Source organism: Lytechinus pictus, chromosome 15 (assembly GCF_037042905.1).
Source record: "Lytechinus pictus isolate F3 Inbred chromosome 15, Lp3.0, whole genome shotgun sequence".
Taxonomy (NCBI): domain Eukaryota; kingdom Metazoa; phylum Echinodermata; class Echinoidea; order Temnopleuroida; family Toxopneustidae; genus Lytechinus; species Lytechinus pictus.
Window position 1 is genome coordinate 30,886,443 of NC_087259.1, and position 20,829 is coordinate 30,907,271.

At 35.1% G+C, this 20,829-nt stretch overlaps 1 long non-coding RNA gene across 1 annotated transcript; it reads right to left on the reverse strand.

The window, feature by feature from the left end:
- Positions 1-10,163: 10,163 nt before the first annotated feature.
- On the reverse strand, positions 10,164-19,096 carry LOC135156855 (uncharacterized). The gene is made up of 3 exons (XR_010295911.1): positions 19,004-19,096; positions 17,631-17,731; positions 10,164-14,471 (listed from the first exon to the last, which is right to left on the reverse strand). It is a non-coding gene; the product is annotated as an uncharacterized LOC135156855 (long non-coding RNA).
- Positions 19,097-20,829: the final 1,733 nt, after the last annotated feature.

Sequence of the window (20,829 nt, forward strand, 5' to 3'; positions counted from 1 at the left end):
AATTACCTTTTCTCATATAGGGCTACACTTCGAATAGGTCTACATGTAACACTAATGGAGGTTCATCATTGGCAGAAACTGGTGTCACTTTCATATTGATTCTATTTTAATGACACAACTGCCATTTTCAAAATGAACATTGATTTTTTACTGACTGCTATTAACATAATGAGCATTGATCAACACAAGCATTGCTATACATTTAAGTGACCATAATAAATTAATTCAAAATACAGATTTGGTTAACTGACTGAAAATTGACCAAACACTTCCAGCTGAAATACAGACAGGCTTTAAAGTTGAATTAAGAAGGGGGTGAGTTTCCATAAATATAGGTTCTACATACAATATATAGTATATATAAGTTGTTCAAACACATAGCATGTCACAATAATCCTCTGCCTTCTCGATATTTTGCTTTGAAAGTCTATGAAATTAGCCACCTGTCAGAGCCCGAGAGACGAGTGTACAGAAAAGTCACTCGGAGTGTGACGTCACCGGGGGGAATTTAGTATAAGAGGTGCCTGAATGTCATACAGAAATGCTATGCAGAGAGAGAAAGATATTTTACAATTTTTTTTCAAAGCAACTCAAATCAAACAAATAGGACTGATATGCACAAATCTTTACTTTCCCTGTATAAAAAACAGTATGAATAACCACCATGAACTCTTCAATCATGATGTAAGATAGCAAACAGTGAGTTATTGAATGATATTTTCACTATTTCTCATTTATTTTATCACGATGTTCAATCAAGTGAGTAGCTGGAAAGTAATTCCGGCGGCTAGCTCAGCGCGCGCTGAACGCATAATACTAGTACACACAACACCCAGGCATTGAGTGTACTGTTATGGTCTGGTATGTCGACTTAGTTCATGGCCGTGCAGCGATCCCCTGGCGTTTTTTCTTCTTTTCTTTTGTCTTTGACTCCACTTTTATATCCTCTGGATCATTTCCACTCATAGCTCAATCCACAGAACAATCTTGAACCAAACGTATAGTATTCTTTCTCGGCCTTCTGAGTTGTTTTCTATATTTAATTACGCTAGGGGTCACACATACAAACGCAATTCGGAAGTGAGTTGAAGACAGAAAGATATATAGTAATTAGTATACATCTCTATGGTTGAAGACAACAAGAACGGTACGGTAGCTCGACAGCTAGCTGCGCCGGAGCGGGCGGCCGGTCGGCACAAAGCAATTCCGCAACCAACTGTGTTTTTTTGCAAGAGCCGCGTCACACGCGGATAAATATGTCATAATAACACGTCTGCTACGTTATCGACTGGTGAGAAGATCTCGATCAAATTTCATATTATTCACCTTGAAATTATTCCTTTAGGGTCTATGGTATCATTCTGAGGGAATTCACATATTTGGAATAATAGTACGGCCACAAATATTTTAATCATTTCCTCTTTGCAAGTTATATGGCTCGCAGATACAACTTCAACTGCAGTTATTCCATAGTAGTACACAAAACGGCACTGCCTTGTTTACTAAACCGGGACCGAATACCCCCCGGTGACGTCACACTCAAAGAACACCCGTCTCGGTAGGCATTGCAGGAGCGAACTCAGGGAAAATGGGTAGGGATAAATCGTTCAAATTCACTATTTTGAAAAAAGAAAATGGGGGGTCGAATCACCTATTAGTGTTTGGGGGGTTGTAAGGTTGCTATTAATGTAAATATCTCAATATTTGGAATCGTCTTCTTAATTCAACTTTAAGAAGGGGACATGCAATTTACCACCCCCTGCAATACCCTAAGTCAAGAGGTTCTATTGACAAGGCATTGATCTCACAGTGCTCCTGCTTCCTACCTGTTATTCTTCATTTGTTTTGATTTTTACATTACATTGTGCTGGATTTCTTTAGATTTAGGGCTAGGTATAAAATTGGATCCATGGTTGACAACATTTCATTATTATGTAAGAAAATGAACAGTCTCTCTCAAAGCAAATTACAACCAATCAGACAATTCAATATCATTTTGGATTTTGTAATACCTTTTTGAAAGAAACTCATCAAACAAGATGGAGTAACATGAAGTTGTCTGGATGTTGGAGAGATGACGTATGTCCTAGTCCAGTGACCATTATCCTCAATGTGAGTCATATGATGTCATGCAGGCATTGTCCATGTTGTATGTTTATCTCTTTGTTCATGTTTGTTGCTCACTTTCTGATGTGCATCATTATGAATGATCAATAGGGCTTTTTTCAAACTTTGACTAAAAAGCTTTGGCTCAGCTCAGTGATGCAAAATAACCTCAACAAACATGATTATCACATACCACTGCAGTTGTAGTTCACATCCTCAAGATAATTTCAAAATGGTAGACTCGGCTCTACAGTGTTTCTTGAGCAGAATTCTTTTGATAAACATGTGTGTTACAGAAGCATTATTGCTTTAGAGCTTTGTAAATCACCAGTACATTTTGTGTTTGAACACTGAGTATCACAAGTCAGTAATAAAAGCTCTTCTTATGAACTGCTTCATTAACATTGTATACTGTACATAAGTTGTTCTATGTTTCCCCAAACTTTTTAAAACCAGAATACCATATTACATTTGCTCATTCCTGTTGATTATACAGCTTCGTTATCTTGAACATCATGAACATGTGAAGTTTCCTATTTCCTTGCTCAGTATTTTATTCCAATCTGCTCAGCTCTGGTGCAACTCTATCTCATGTGTTTATAAATTCCAGATATTCCTGGGATTCTCTTACAAACAGCATGCCAATCAATGTCAACTATCAAGAGCTCAATGGTTAATGGTTACATGTTCAATCCTGGTGTAAATATTACTGGAATACAGGATATGGGAGGTATCAGTGATGCACTCCAAGCATACCGGTATCCTATACCGGTATCACCCTGCTTCCTTCCTCGCTGCTACCACCAATCCAAGGAGTAAATCCAGACAGGGAGGGCTGGATTGATTCCTAATGCTATCTTCAGTTGTCTCATGCACTGCACTGGTATAGAATCAAAACTCAGCTTGCTCCATAGTTATCCAAATCAAATAATTGTGGTATTAATAACATCCAATCGTGAATAAACAAATATTATCCACCACCAAATTCAATCACTAGGGCAGTATGATCATAGCCTACCGCCTATAGTTACAATGCTAATTCATCTACCAAACATCCAAACCCTTGTCCTTGCTACACAAATCCATGTAGAGAATTGTATCTTCCAATTCTACCAGTAGTCTGGTTCTGTGTGTACGCCCCCATACAACACACACAATAACATGTGGAGGGGTAGTATTTCCCAAGTCAGCTTGGAAGGCCATTCAACTGAAATGGAATGTCTGTGTGTATGACGAGTGCATCATAATAGTCTCAACATACCAGACACAACTTTTAATTAATTTGAGATGTATGTAATTAAATTGTGATATCATGGACTTATATTGTTTCAGCCTTGGGAAATGATTTTCATTCAAAGTTGGGTAATAAGGCAGACACACTCCTAAAATTAAACTAGATTGAGTATTGTTGGTATCACTATTAATGTTTCATTCAGTGTTGTTTCTTGGAGAAACAACACTTTCAAATCTCTAGAGTTCCTGCCACAAAGTAATGTTCAAATTTTCAAATTCAAATTTATTTCCACATCTGATTAAAAAGACAAATTCATATGCAGATAGATATATATACAATAAAAAACATTAAAATGAAACACATTCAGTTCGAAATCATAATGTGGTGGGAATTGACAAACGCCTTCCTATCACAATATGATAGGAACTGGTTTATGCTCAAGTTGTAATTTTGATTTTTATATGGTATGTAACTACAAGAATATTTATTAAGAGGCTGCACACTACAAGCTCCGCTTTTTAGCAGCCTCCTCCATTTCCAACCTGATATGTAATAATCTTGAATATAATTTTTGTAAAGGGATACTTGAAATATGTTTTATTTATATGTCAAAATGTACAAAACAAACTGTAATTGTTGAAAATGGAAATAAACGAAATCATAATGTGGTGGGAATTGACAAACGCCTTCCTATCACAATATGATAGGAACTGGTTTTGCTCAAGTTGTAATTTTGATTTTTATATGGTATGTAACTACAAGAATATTTATTAAGAGGCTGCACACTACAAGCTCTGCTTTTTAGCAGCCTCCTCCATTTCCAACCTGATATGTAATAATCTTGAATATAATTTTTGTAAAGGGATACTTGAAATATGTTTTATTTATATGTCAAAATGTACAAAACAAACTGTAATTGTTGAAAATGGAAATAAACGAAATGAAATGAAATGTGGTAGGAACTTGAGCAAGTTGTAAATTTTCTACCAGAATCATTATGTTTTTTTTTTTATTCATTAAGACTAATCGTTGGTTAGTTGTCATGTTTCAAAAATATGTTTATGCCTTGGTGTAGGCCAATATATTAACTGAATATTATCTGAATGGTACACACATTATCAATATTGGAACAATCTAAAGTCATTTTCTGATCGTTACAACAACTAGTATAAATTTATATCTAATACAAGTTTTATTTGTACCATATTTCTGCCTGACTAACCAGCAATAAGTATTGATCAAGGCTAATGACTTGAGACTGTGGGATGTTGACTTAAATGGTGTCAACATCATGTCAAATCTCAAGAATGTATTAGAAGACTTGATTGTACAAAGTACAAGGACCAAAGTACATACAGAGATTACTTCTGTCACAACCATTGCATACATGTAATATCTCTGTAAAACAAAAGTGTTAACCACTAAACTGTTTTGACCATAAAACATGCTTTTCAAACTCAAAGGATGATGTTAATATACCTCATGTTGATATGTTGTTCTACAGGTACTATTTTGAAGCAGAGATACATGTATTGAACATGAGTTTGACAAAGGGATATGTTTTCTTTTCATAGAGCATAGCACCTTGTTTTCCTTTTTACTTTGTTTGTTTGCTTGCTTGTTTGATCAGTTGTTGACAAGTCCTCAGCTTTATTTTCTCATTTTGAGGTAGAAAGGTCACTTTTTTAATTCCCCATATCATTGTAACACCAAAAACAATATTTTTTAACTACATGACAGGGTGCATCACCTCCAAAGTCATGGACTGGTATAGTAAACAAATAATTATTTTGGAAAATGATGACAGTTTGGCCTTGTTTTTATAGGGTCTGAACAATAAGACTACCTTGGTCCCTGATGATGGAGGAACTAGCAAACCCATGATGGCTCTAGAGGGATTAAAGGGGAGGGATAACAACAATAACAACAACAATAACATACCGTCCTCATTTCAAGAAGGTCATGACCTCTACTGGGAATGCACATGACCATGGGGTCAACAGATTCAATGAAATGGTTGGGGGACAAGAAGGGGAATGAGAGAGGAAGGGATGAGGAATTGGGAAAGGGAAGGGAAGGGGGAGGGGGTAAAAACTCAGGGATGAATGCATGGGAGAAAAAAATGAGGTAATAGGGATAGATGGAGGGGTGGGGGAGGGATGATGGAAGAGAATTGGTCATATATGAAAGAATGGATCCAGAGGGGTGGATAAAAACTGAAGATAGGTGGATAGGCAAATAGATATAAAGAGAATGAAATGTGATAGGAGATATAGAGAGATGGGATATAGATAAAGCAGAAGAGCAAGGTGTATTCTTTTTAACATTTGGAAGATGGGAGGAGAGAGAATTGACAAGGGAATAATAAACAAAAAGAGAGGCGAGAGAATACAGAGCTGAGATTGAAAGATTGTCACAATCCTTTCAATATCATCCCATTTGTTCTGTAGTTTCTCATCATCGCTGAGGGGGTATCCGCAAAGACATTGCTTTCAACAGACGATTACAACCATCTCACAAATATGTAATACCTTCAGGGGTATAAACACACCACATGCAAACAATTTTTGTCTGAAATCTACAAGGATATCAAATTCACCCCTCCCTCTACCTTTCCACTTAAAAAACAAATCCAAAACCATGTACCAACACCCACACTGCTTGTCTCTCAAAACCTAAAAAATTGGTTTTCCAATTCTGCATTTCATGAAATTTTGGATGGAGACTCATCTTCCCTTGTCCTATTGCTCATAGGTCCATGCTTTTTCTTACTTCAATACCTAGTAATTCTATAAGTACAGCACTAATGCTGTATACTTCCCCTTGTATTTATGTAAACAGGATGTAAAATAGAATATAACAGTATGCTTAAGTTTTCTAGGAACTGGAGTCTATAGTGAGTCACCTGGGAAAATAGGAGTGGGACATATTTCTCTAGTAGGCTTACATAAATAGTATGGGAAATTAAAAGGATATGCTGAAGTATTAAGAAGACTATAACATCAGTTAAAAAAAGTAAACTAACAGAGTACAATAGATTCTTGTATCATTTGATGTCACTTTAAAGGGAAGCTAGTAATACAAGGGAAAAAAATAAAACAGAGAAGTGTAACAAAAAGCAAAGATGGTGCATGGAACAGGATCAAATAGGAGGAAGAGGACATGGGGAAACAGATTTGTTTGAAATAATCCAAATCAGCATTATCCAAGAAAATCAAGAATGGGTGAAAGGATACATGGTATTAAGTAACTTAAGTTGTTAGTCTCATCTGAGTGATTTTCTATTGTGTTTATCATGAAAACAGGGAATTTTAAGATTATAAATATATGCATTTCATGGTAAAGTATTGAGGTGGAAAATCAAAAAACCAGAGAGAGAAATTTGGATGTGCAGAAGATGGAAAACTCACTCATCATAAAATCAACAATATATATATATATATATATATATATATATATATATATATATACAGACAATTTAACTAATCAAATATATTGAATAAATTAACTAACAATTCTCTTCAAATCTATCAATAGTATTCAATATAAACAAAGATTTGAATGAATAAAAAATTCTTTGAAATACAGGTAGCATTTTACACGAGACAGAACATACATAACATATCCACTGGTATCTTATAATAAAATATATCCCAGAGATATGCTTTACCTCCATTCTGAGCAATTTTATTATTCTTTCAACAGCAATTTATCCCTGCATAATATTTGACAAAGATAATATAATTAAAAATAATAGAATTTATTGAACATTCAAAAAGCAAAAAAAGATACTATACATTCTTTATAGAGTACAAATAAATGATGAAATTGCATTATTATCACAATAGCAGTGAATTCTGAATGATCATTACTGACCACTGTGACTCATAAAACTTCCAAAGATAATTGAAAAGAAATTTCCTAAAAGTTATAATTGAGAAACAATTCTCTGTATTTGTAAACAAATTTTCGGCATTACTCGTATGGGTCTAAGATCGCATGCTCGATCTGTAATGAAAATCTGTAATTCTCTGTATATTTCCATAATATTGTAAGGTATATAATTATCACAATAATTGTGATAATCAGTCAGAAGTCATTGACCTTACACTTAAATCATCCTTGAATTTGATTACAACAAATTGAGAACAAAATAATAATAATAATGATGTTTTATTTACCCAGGGTAGCCACTTCAGTTAGGAAACTGCTCTACCAAAGGGCCCTTTATAACATATGTTATTATTACCCTTCTCCAATCTAAATGCCGAGTGCCTAACAAGAACGCAGAAGCCAGAAGGTCCCATTTTTATAAGTATTTGGTATAACTTGGCAAGCGCTCTACCATTGAGCCACCATGTCTGGCCTAAACACAGCATATGACCACTTTATAGTTTCTGTCATTTCAGATGATACTTTTATTCAATAACTTAGAATAGGTGGTCAACAACAACAATCATGACAAGACCAACAATTCAACAGAGTCAATGAACTGATTGAGAAGTGAACTGATCTGAGCAGGATGCTACAACCTATTGATGATTAACTTATGGTGAGCTGTAACAAAAAAAAATTGAAAATAAGGACAGCTAAAAAAAGCACTAATTTAGACTTATGACATAAATGGCAACCTTCTTTTTCTTAGGAGGGATTCTCTGCAGGACATAGGAAACTGTTCTCAAACAATATGACCTTGCCAGCATTGTCATGATACTAAATACAACTTTTTCTGACTGTCCTCAAAATGTATATATTTTGAGATTTTTAAACAAACCACAGATGCTATGATACCATGAATATATCAACATACATTATTGCAGAGGCTTCCCCTGATACTACAGTTAATGCATTTCTGCTCTTTCTGTTGTCTCCCCTCTGTACTACCCCCTCATTGTCTGGTTCCTATTCAACCAACATGAATCTTATTTCACTGAAAATTAGCGTGTTTCTATCCCAGCGTCTGTTGTTATGAAGAATGTCAATATGTTTGTTGTTTGTCAGTGGACAAGGGCATGCGCATGGCGAATAATTGAATACTGATGATCTAATTAACATGACCCTCACTCACCTCATCCCCTCCTTGTAACAAACATAGTCTGAAAGTTTAGACTTAATGTATGCATCCCGTAAATTGTTGTGTCGGTGCAGAAACACCCTTACGCAATGTACTTGTACACGCTGGTAAGGGCATTTTTGCCCACATGCAATGCGCGAAAGTGTGGTGTTAAGAGCGTTCTTGCACCGATACGGAAATATGATGTTCTTGACAAGGAAAAAAAAAGCTAACTTGCACATAGCACGAGCTTCATGCAGCGAAGGATTCATACTGTTATCTTTACGTTTCTTCATACATTATAATTAAAAAACCTGCCAATACATTCCATCCCTTCCCCCCAGGCTTGTAGAAGTTTTCCTATTTTCCAATTAAATCCAAGTCTTGGTTTGCTTTGGAAGTCGTCTTCAATTTCTCTTGATGTGAAGCCAAGCACAATGGTTCAGAGGAGATGGTGGTTTCAACACACAAGGGAGACAGTTAATATAAACAATGATGACTCCGAAGAAAGTACAATAACAATAATTAAACACCATAAAATCATACACATAAGGAATTGGAGGAATGAATTATTAAAACAAATTATTTTTTCAGTGACTTATTGTTTGTCATATTCATCTGCAATAAAGAAAATAAAGGATGATAAGATTTAAAAAGTCTTGTTATAGAAAGGATCTTCAAATTTCAGGAGATTGCAACAGAAAAGAAATCATAAAAATACATTTGTTTAAATAATCTTTGCCTTTTAATTTGTGGTTTCTTTTGAAACCAACCTTATATCAGGTTAGATACTTTCCCCTTTAGCAAGGAAATTGTGGGTGTACTTAACAAAATTCCCTTCACATCAAATTCCACTTGGTGTTAAAATGTCTGCTCTTTAAAGGTCAAGTCCACCTCAGAAAACTGATGATTTGAATCAATAGAGAAAAATCAGACAAGCTTAATCCTGAAAATTTCATCAAAATCGGATGTAAAATAAGAAAGTTACAACATTTTAAAGTTTTGCTTATTTTTCAGAAAATAGTTATATGCACGATTTAGTCACATGCAAATGAAAGAATCAATGATGTCCGTCACTCACTATTTCTTTTGTTTTTTATTGTTTGAATTATACAATATTTCAATTTTTATAGATTTGACAATAAGGACCAACTTGACTAAACCATATAATGTTAAACAATGGTAATTCCACATGTTCAGGGCAAAATAAAACTTGGTTTCACAGGACAATGAGGAGAAAATTAGAATATTTCATATTTCATTTAATAAAATACAAAAGAAATAGTGAGTGAGTGATGTCATCAGTTCCCTCGTTTGCATAATGACCGGGATGTCATATAATATTTTGTGAAATTAAGCAAAACTTTAAAATGTCATAACTTTCTTATTTTACATCCGATTTTGATGAAATTTTCAGTGTTGTGCTTGTTTGATTTTTCTCTTTTTATTTAAATCAACTTTTTGTTGGGGTGGACTTGTCCTTTAACAACGGAACACATCTGGGTAATCATCATTTGTCTTTCCTATTCTTCAACCCTCCAGACATCAAGCACCTGAGACCATAATAATCGCTATGACCAGAAGGACGTTCAAGTACATGCTAAAATAAATGATTTACTGCTCTAGTGATCATATCACATCCAATTAGATTATACTATATCAATTTGTAAAAAAAAAAAGGTTGTAAGTTACCCAATGATCAATCGAAGCTGTGCTTGGTTAAAAAACAGCAGTTCATAATTAATCTGTAAATTATTTTTTTTTATCTTACATAAGTCTGTGAAGTAAATATAGCTCATGCAGTCAGGAGTATCTCTCTCTCTCCTCCCAGTTCTCTCTTCACCCTCATTCTTTCTCTTGCTTCATAACAGGACTGTGTATTCTCCTCTCTCATAGTAGCCATTAGCATAGTGCTTTTTCACCATTTACCTTCATTAACATCTCGTTTGAACAGTCATAAAAAAACAGTCTGAATTTAATGAAAAAGAGAATTTAGAAATTAAATCATGAGCCACAAAGAGTCAGATGGGTGTGGTCACAAGATGGTAATAACCTCTCTCTCTCACTCTCTCTCACACAGTCTCTCTCTCTATATCTTCTCTTTTCTCCTTCACCTCTTTAATAGGAAATGTCATCATTACATCCAATTAAGTAGCGCCGCATTGCCAGTGATTTCTCCAGCTCATAGCATAGCTCCGGTGAAGCAATGGCCCAGAAAAGCAGTGGGCAAATTATGCATGCGTCTCTCCTACCGGTCCAAATGATGTGGTCTTCACTCAGATGTAATATACCAATGGAGGATGAGTCATCACTAGGAGATGCTGAGGGAGAATGCATCGGGGATCGCATCTCTCCCGCATCATCTCTTAAGTTTCACTTCAACATTCATTATTCTTTTCCTCCTTCCGTGGGCCTCTTCTACTGCTTCTATGCACCTGCTCCATCAATTCTTACGATTCCTTGTTTCTTCTTTCTCTTTGACAGTAATTTAACGATAATCTTCTTATTTTCACGACTGCTTTGTCATTGGCTTTTCAATCCGTCGCCCCATGTGTCTCCCGTTGTCTTTGCTAATTTATTTCTGATTTTCTTTGTCGCAGTCTGTAATTTGTCTTCATTCGAAAGGCGAAGGGGGGGGGGAATTCTGATTCAAGTCCATCCAATATCTGTCATATAAAATCTGAAATGCACTTTCTCTATTAATCCTTTCCTTGGTTCTTACTTCTTTGTCTCTTATATGAAATCCATCTCTCATGTGCCCTCTAGGGCAGCACACATCCAATCCCTCTTATTGTGTTAGATCACAAATTCATCCTTTCTTGTTTATTCTCTGTTTTCTTTGTTTCTGTTTACCTCTTCATTTTGCCTGCTTATTTCAAATATATTATTCCTTTGTCATGACTCTCAGGCACTATTAGGTCAATTGTTGGAGCAAAAAAATATGGGTTATAAAATGTGCTTTGTTCAAAACATGGCTGCATCTTTCCAATCCTTTAAAAAATTGTGTATATATTATTCTACATGTTAAGTTACTTTTACCTACAGTATATGCCCTAAATATGGTATAATAAATAGTGATTATGAATATGCAGTGCCTGCCTATCAAAATTGGCTTCTTGAGTGAAAATTATTTATGCATAAACAATACTGTCTTAAATATTAATTGCTTAAAACCATTCTCTTTGCCTTAAAAAAAATCATTTATTTTTCCTTCAAAGCATAAACACAGTTACAATCTCTTCCCGCATCAAAATAAAATCACCATTTCATTTTTTATCTTTCTCCATTCCTTTTTCATCTTCTAATATGACACCCTCTAGTACCAACTCATCATCTTCACATCAATTCCATTCTCCTCTTCCTCCTCACCTACCACCTAGAATGAAGACATCTGCTTGCTTGAGAAGTTCTTCTCCTCTCCCCTCTAGCGATTTACTTTAATTTACCATTCAGCTTTCCACCCATCAATACCCTCCTCCTCTTTGCCTCTGTCCCCTTCGTCTTAACCACATCATCTCATCTGCATTGCATACGTTCATGAGCATCGTGGCATCATCCAATATAAGCTTTTATTGCACTTAAGATTTCTCTATGAAATATATAACATTTTAATGATAACACTTTTCTCATCTTTTTATGTCTTTAATAAAACCATAGGCTGACAACAAACATTACTACAATGTGGTGAAAATTCACACTTTCCATTTTAAGAAGCATGATAATCAATATCACATCCAAAATTAGTAATTATTAACACTAGAGTGAAAATACAATAAGAGCAGAATAAGAGTATTCACTGTTTTCTTATAAGTGAAATCTATATATTACTTCAAATTCACTCTCCAAACAAATGATGTCTGACATTGAAAATTCACTCTTTCCAATCTACAATTCAATATTCACTCAAAAATTCATCTTTAGTCTGACTTTACTGTACTACATTATTCATAAGATATACATTACAATATCAGATCTAAAATCTTCATAAATGAAATGAAATGATTAATAACATTATGATTGTTTTTAATATCATATGAGTAATTCTGAAGAGACATGAATGAAACCAATGCGAAAGGATGATGATTGATAAATCTGAAATACACTTATATACAGATACAAACAGGACTTACTGTTAACTTGGCCATCGTTATGTTCATCACGGCTGTTCTGTTATTATCCCACTTCTTCGTATAGAAAATCTTTCAGTACACAGGGTTTTTTTTGCATTTCCAGGAAGTAAAAACCAGTGAGATTCCACGATTTCAGTCCACCAGCAAAACTAAAATTATATTCACAAAGGAATCCCTCTCACTTACAAAAGTGTTGTGTTACCATGGTAATTAACACATTTGATATCCTCTGTAATATGATACTTGTCCCAGTCTTGGATAGGATTTAGAGTGACTCTTGAGTGACTTAGGTTTCACTGAATAATAAACAGTTTGGCTCCATTTCAGGATAACTGACAGACATATTTAGCATCATTTTGATTAAAAATTATCTTTTAGGGATACCATATTTCATCACAGGTATAAGTTCGCTATCACTATTCGATCGTAAAACTGTCAAGTAATGAAGTATGATAGAAGTCAACAGGAATGATTCGTCAAAGTTATATCAACAGATAGCATATACAAGAAATGGTAGAGTGATCTCATGTTAAACACCATGCACAGAAATCAATGAAGCTTGAAAACCGATATACATCTTTCCAGAAAAGTTGTGGTGAAAATGAGTAATATAGCATTGAACTATACATTCCAATCTCTTGTGTCAAACATCGTTCCTCATTACCACTGAATAGTTCACCACTGGTTTACAAGCACATTAATGGCTTCACATAAAACAACTTCACATTTGATAGTATAGATGCACCGAATATCATAAGCACACTTGGTTCTTACAACAAGTGGGACATACTGAAATCCTTACAAGGTCTGGTGTGACAAGAAGGAGAAAAATAAGTGTTACAACAGAAGCAGGGATAAAAGCAAGTGAAGTTAATACTGGACTGACGTCACGTTAGACTCCATTATGAGACAATTATCAGTCATCAGAGAATATTTCCTTTATTCAACTTTCTTTCAGGGTGAAAAAGACGACCAATTCTCTACCCAAAGGTATTCCATTATTCAAACCTATTGGACGGTGACTTCATTCGCTGGTTCACTTTGCCATATGTCTTCAAGCGAATACAAAACAAAATCTTCCAACAAGAGAAAATAAGATTTTTGAATACCAGTTCCAGTTATTTAAACTCAGCGCCCGTTATGCTTACTTGCTCTGATAGACCAAAAAGATGTTTTCATTGTTATCTCATATCTTTTGAAATTCATATTGAAATCAATCAATTTATTTGCACTTGGTGAGTCACAAGAGCAAAGTCCATCTTCAGAAAATAGGAGTAGTTATTATTCTCTGCTTCCATCATTTTTCTCACTTCTTAGATCTTTCTCTTTAATAATTATATTTTTCTGAAAATGTGGCTCACTCTTCACATAAAGATTGATTTTATTCATGATTTCATCTTTTGTAGGAAATTAAACTTATGTCAAGTTTTGTTTTTAATCTTTCACTTCTGGGGCACCGATCACACCTCTCTATGTTTTGTCAGTGTACAATATAACTAATCCATAATGTATTCTATCATCTATACTTGAGGGTTTTTTTTTCTCTTTTTGAATTCATTTGTTTTGTCTGTCACTTTTTTTACTTTCTTTAACCGCCTCCCCCATTCTCTCTCCCAATAACCATCTATGACCCTGTTCTCATTTACTTTCTTGAACTAGCGTTATGTGATAAGTTTCCCTTAAAACAGTTCAGGAAACCAGTTTAGATCACTTCACTAGCGTTCTCATCTCCTGAAGTGGTTTCCAGAATGACTTCATGTAAAGTGGTCTTGTTGCTCTCAGTCACATGTTTTGCACGAATTTTGAAAGTGCAGCATAAGTATTTATCATCAGTATTTTTCATGCACACCTTGTACTGTATGTACAGCAGAGTGCATCCAACCTATATACACTACTGTACTTCTGGGCGAAGATCGCTTCCCAATAAACGGTTGTGTCCTCACCTAAACTGAAACCAGAGATAAACAAGGAAAAGCATACGGTCTTGATCAAACCACATCATGAGGTGGATTTCAAACTGGTTTGGAAGACCACTTAAAATCGCTTCAAAGACTGCTTGAGCATTATACGTTAAACTGGCAAAGAAAGTACCATATATGAGAACGGGGTCTCTCCTCATAGTAGGAAGGTGCTACTGGGTCATGACTAGGTGCCCTTTTTCACTTGTTTTGTGTCAATAGTTACTTCTTTTCAGGGTTAACATCGTATCCTTTTCATTGAATTTGTCTATTCTTCTGTTCCTGCTCCATTGTTCAATCCTTTGGTCTGGACTCTTTGAGAACGGCTCACTTCAGGAGTTGTAAACATATTGTCAATTTAGTGACAGAAAAATCAGCAAAGTGGCAAAATAATGAAAGAGCTTCGAAAAATTCAACTCGATTAGATTTATGGATAAACAGAAGCCAAGGAATTTTATTGTGTACCGGGTAATTGTCAAGCAGATTTTGGAATGTCTGTTATTTTAAAAACGACTTTCCTTACTCTTTCTATTTTTTTCTAACAATAGGAAAAAGAGTCCTTATTAGTTTTATTGCCTAATTTTATTTAGATAAATAGGAGGAATTCTTGAATAATCTAAACGAGCTTCAGTCTATATGAACTGAATTAGTTCCATTAGCATCAATGTAAAATATTTACTGTCAGTGTGATCAGAAGAACTATATATAGTTTGGTGTCAACAAAATGAAGAGCACATATCAATATTGTTCATAAAATCAATAAACCTAAAGTGATTACTTATTTTTTTATTTCATCATATGTTCACCAAGTTATTTATTTTGGATTCCCTAGTAAATATCATCACTTCATTGGTTTAGGTTTTATATCATTCAGACTTTGTGTGACCTGTGTACATTTCTGATTAGTTCAACATTAGTGCGATACACTTTCACAATAACAGAAGGACAATCATAATTACTTTGGCCCTCTCACGTCCCTGCTTTGGCATATGATTCTAAGTATGAAACAGACTCATAGCACATATTCGGAGTAGTGAGGAGGAGATGAGGCCCATTGGTCAACAGTTATAATTTGCAAGGTGTTATGAGAGGTACCTCCTTCATACATCTCCAATTTGAAAATGAAGATGGCAATAAGGGAAAAAGGCCTATTTAGAGTGAAGACCTTTAACTCACCTTAAAAAAGAATTATCATTGAATTATGACCCTTCTTTTATAGAACAACCAGCTCTTTTCTGCTTTTCAAAATATCTTTTTCTCTCCCCCATCAATCTACAATCCTGGATCTGCCCCTGAAAAGGTCTACCACCAGGAAATTACAATGACATGGATTATGTAAAATCACAAGTACTGGGAATAATATAAGGTGGTTTCAAACCGCCTCGATCACAAGAATCCCCGTTAAATTACGAGAACTTTTTTAGGCTGAAAAATACCCATTAATTATTCCTGCATTCACACCGCCCTGAAACATACCCTTCGGGATAAGTTCCTGAAGTTACGAGCATGCGCAGTATGGTCTGATAAGCAGCAAGGCGCGAAATTCAAAATCACTAGCCCAGCAGCAACCCATGCACGGCGCCGCACCCAACGACACGCTGGGCTAAAAGTTCCCGTAATTTGCTTTCAGACCGCCAAAATACCCACGACCTTGGAAAAATCCCCGCGAAAGTTCTCGTAATTTCGCCAAGTACCTACTATTTATCGGGTATTTTCTTTCGGGGATATTACGCGTAGTTTGCTTTCACACCGCCAAAATACCTGGTATTTTCTGATCGGGGTAAATTTCCCGATCAGAGAATACCTGGAACTGGCGAACTTCGAGGCGGTCTGAAACCACCTCAGGTTTCATCATGGACCTACATTGGTTACCATGTAGGGTCCATGGTTATACCTTCTTCATTCTACGAGATGGGATCAGACGACTTTAAATGCTGAGAATTAGGTCACTCTTTGATAATTTCATGACAAACGTTCACAACAAACATTAAATATGAGTCACTAACCATGTGATGAAAGCACATTAATGTCCTCATCCAATTCATTTCCATTCTGTTCTGCTTGATATTGTTATATTTCTTTTCACTGCCTTCATTTCTTATCTTTTTTCTGATATTGGTGCTTTGTATCAATGTGTCTTCCAAGTGGGCTTACGCATCTTTTTTTCTTCAATTCTGATTTCAATGCCTAATACATGACTTTATATATATTGAAGGTGATAATTTGGACAAGCAAACCTTAGCTATTAGCTTAATCTTTAAGGATGCAATAATTTATTTTTATTAACAAACCTACAGCAGAGATCCTTCATAATTTCAACAAATGACTTGTAATAAACAAAATGTTGGATGGCCATAACACTTCCCAAGGCCAAAAGGTAGTGAATGTGTAAGGGTGTACAAGCAAGTCTGACTTTAATTATTTGGTAAAGTACTTTACAATATTGGAAATGTATCCTCAAGGAATGTGTATTCTAATAAGAGTCTGCCTATACAAGACTATATGACTGATATGTCATTCATCTTGATTTTCCCATAATTCCATATTTCATCATACTGCATGAAGTTTGTTTGGCTACTGCACTATTGGATCCATATAAAAGAACAAAAACTTGAGAATTTGGTGACAGAATACTGGGAGACCAACCAAAAGTTCAGACACAACAAACTTATAAAATGAAATGGTGGTGTATTTAATGATAGTTGAGTCAATCATATTGAACATTGTCACAATCAGGAGATTCTAAAAAAAGACAAGCTACTGTATATCTGTAAAGCATAGTGCAAATAGTGGCTTCATGATCATCATCACCATCACCACCATCATCATAACCATCATCATCATCATCATCATCATCATCACATTACCCCCACTACCACCATCATGATAATTTAAACAGTTCTAATGAGGAGTATTTGAACTAAGTGAAATATATTTTTATGATAAGTCTCAGCCTAACTTAGATACTGTCAATAAGAATCCCATAACATACAAATAATTTATGTTTATAATTCTGAGTCATATCATACATTGATCATGCAAAAGTAGCACATAGTGATTGTCTTGGCTGATAAATAGTTATCCATTCAGCTTTTATTTTTCCTCCTCATATATCTGTAATATTGAAGTAGCAAGTAGCATAGACTTACCGATAATTTGGATGTCTGAGTCGGGTCAGGAGTCATCTGGACCGGACCACTTGGGGCGCTCTTCCTTCTCTTGCGATTGTCACCGCCGTCATGGCTGATGTCTGTATGAATAAATAAAAACAAATAAAAACGTTTATCATTCTTTCAACCACATTTTCAATGATGAGACAACAAACATTAAAAAATCTCTTTCAAAAGAAGAATTACATGCAAAGAGATACCATCCACATTATTCTGCACAATCAACAAACTTTATAGAAAGACTACAAATAATAGGATCAGGAGAGTCACATAGATGCCACGAATGAAAGCATAAATATAGTAGTCCTTTAGAGGCAAATTTTCTTTGTCAAAATATCTCGACACAAACAGATTGAATATAAACTGTCTGATTAATTCACTTCTTAAAATACATAAAAAATGGAAAGGGAATTATTAAAAAAAAAATACTCACATATACTACAACATGAGCTGATAAAAATGCACAAGGAGTAAAATATTATTTTCATTTGATAGTGTTATACAATAGACAAAAGACATACATTAACCGTGAGAAAATTGAATGACTTCCGATACTTTGATTCAAAAAGTGCTTTTCAACAAAAGATGATGGCAATGGTATATTAACGACAACCAACTCTAGCGATTTATCATCATTCATGACAGCATATAATACATAATTACAACAGTATAAAAACTGAAACCACTTCAAAAAGTGTGCTCCAAAAGAGACTGGAGTCTATCTGTTCTCTCTCACAGTGACCAGTCAGTCTGATATGAACAAATAGCCTAGTAATCAGGCCCAGTCTAATTAACAACATTTTGCAGGTAGTCTATTACCTTGTATACAGACCTAGCAGATGAAATTACAGAAGTATAGGAATTATAGACAAGATGAGTATTACAAGGTTGAATATACACATCAAGAACAAAGGAACTAAGTGGATAATAACAAGCCAATAGACATGTATAGACAAAAGTCATATATTCTGTGTATATTATTAGCAATATGTGTATTAGAGAGGGAATGTTTAAGTAGAGAGGGAATGTAAAGTAGACGAGGAAGAGCCTCCTCCCAAGAAAAAGAAAATGAATATAGGTCAGAATGGATAGATCAATAGATGGAAATATGAATAGTTGAATCAATCGAAAGAAATAAAGGACAATTTAGAGGGAGGGAGAGTAATGAAAGAGATCAAGGTAAAGGGAGAAAGAGAGATATAAGAGAGGAGAGTACATGGTAACCTATAGGCCTACAGTCAAAGTCAAATTAAGACATATCAATGTACATAAATAAATACTACATGAATACAATACATTCACAAAACAATGCTTTGAAATTAAAATAAAATATATGGAAACAAGACACAGACCTCCATGAATCTTCAGAGAAAATCAAGATTCATTGGAAAAAACAATCCAGCAGGCACAAAGAGAGATAGAATAGAAATCCTGTGATCATTTGGTGGTGTAATATCCTGAGATGCTCCAAGCTTGGCAAAGACTGATTCATCAATGAGAGATGGTCAAGAGAACTGATGCATCTCAATGATGCATCATACTCTGGAGGATCATGTTGCTAAGGAGGATACAGAATGGATGCGGGGATGGCTGCATAGGAGCAAAGCCTTATTGGTAAAAGGGTTGTCTTGGATAACAGACTCCATGCCCTAGATTCATAAACTGTGTGTTTTAAATGGGCCATCTGTTGAGCTCTTTGTCTCGCACACATCATCATTCTCATCCCTCCTATTATTTTCATCCCCTTTAGCTCTTTTGTTGCCATGGTGAATGGGCGTGGCTCAAAATCATGAGATAGGTTTTTGGTGACTTCAGAAATTTAGTCTCGAGATTTCAGACTTGGTATTTATGAATACATATTAAAAAAGAAAGCATCTGATGAAGCCTATTCTCTCATGCACAGCCATAATTCACCATGTTGCTATGGTAACTGGGTGTGGTTACATAAATAAGATGAGATTCAAATGGAAATAATTATTTAGATTCATAATTATGTCAGGCCTTATTTTGTCTTGTGAAGATGATCATCTTTATTGTAATCAGCTTCATCATCCCTATCTTTATCTTTAAAACAATAATTGTTTTCATGTTACCATGGAAATGTATGTATGGTTGTAAAGTAGGTGGGTCTGCTAAGCTATCAACAATAACAAAATAGTCTTTAAAATATAGACCTTAGTGCATCAATTCCCTACGGAGTGACAACTAATAAATGAGATTGAGGTTGATCTTAATGATGGAGAATATTATCATCTCATCCATACACCATTATTCCACATCTCATGTTCATAAGAGAATGATGAAAGAAGGAATGAAATACTGCTAGTCTCAACCACAGACCCTATTATACCCCTTCTTTCTCACATTCTACATGTATATCTCTGTTCAACGTATATCAAAGCACAACAACCCCATGGTTTAATAATTCACATAACAATATATCACAAATGAATATTATATATTGCTCAATACATGTGTATATATTGCATTCAGTGTATTAATAGGAGCCTGCTATCATTAGCAGACAGTACGGGCATGCATACACTAGTAATCTAATCAATTAAACAATAAACACATAGTGCTGTACATACTAAACGGCGACAGACATGTTTGTTTTAATGAACTTTTACAGCTTCCCTATTTCTCATAAGGTATCAGGGGACCAGTTCAGACAGAGAAGATAATCCAAACTGAAATGTAGGAAAATGGTTTTCATGCATGCAAATTGTGATGCATCTGGTTTTCAAGTGGGGCATGCAGGGCACCATAAGCACAACAGTTTTGTGCTGGAGTTACCATCAGTAGTTTTGCCTGCCATTTGACCCACACCAGGGGCCATTTTACTGGCTCCTGTACCCCAAGCCATCAAACACTTTGTTCGCCTGACATGTTTGGTAGCGCAGAGCAGATTTCCTGTAAAAAATTACATGTGTGGCACATCAGCAGCTAACTCTAGAAATGAAAATTAGAATAACAGAATAGTACCATAAAAATAATTTACATAAACATGAAATAGGTGATCATGTCTGAATAATTTTATCATCAGCCAAGATGTATGTAAACAACAAACATTTGACAATGTACGCAAGGAAATCCTTGGGGCATATTTTCACAAGTTCTCAGTTAGAAAACTGACCTATCCTACAGCGGTAGTGAGAGTTGTAAAAGGTCAAGTGCA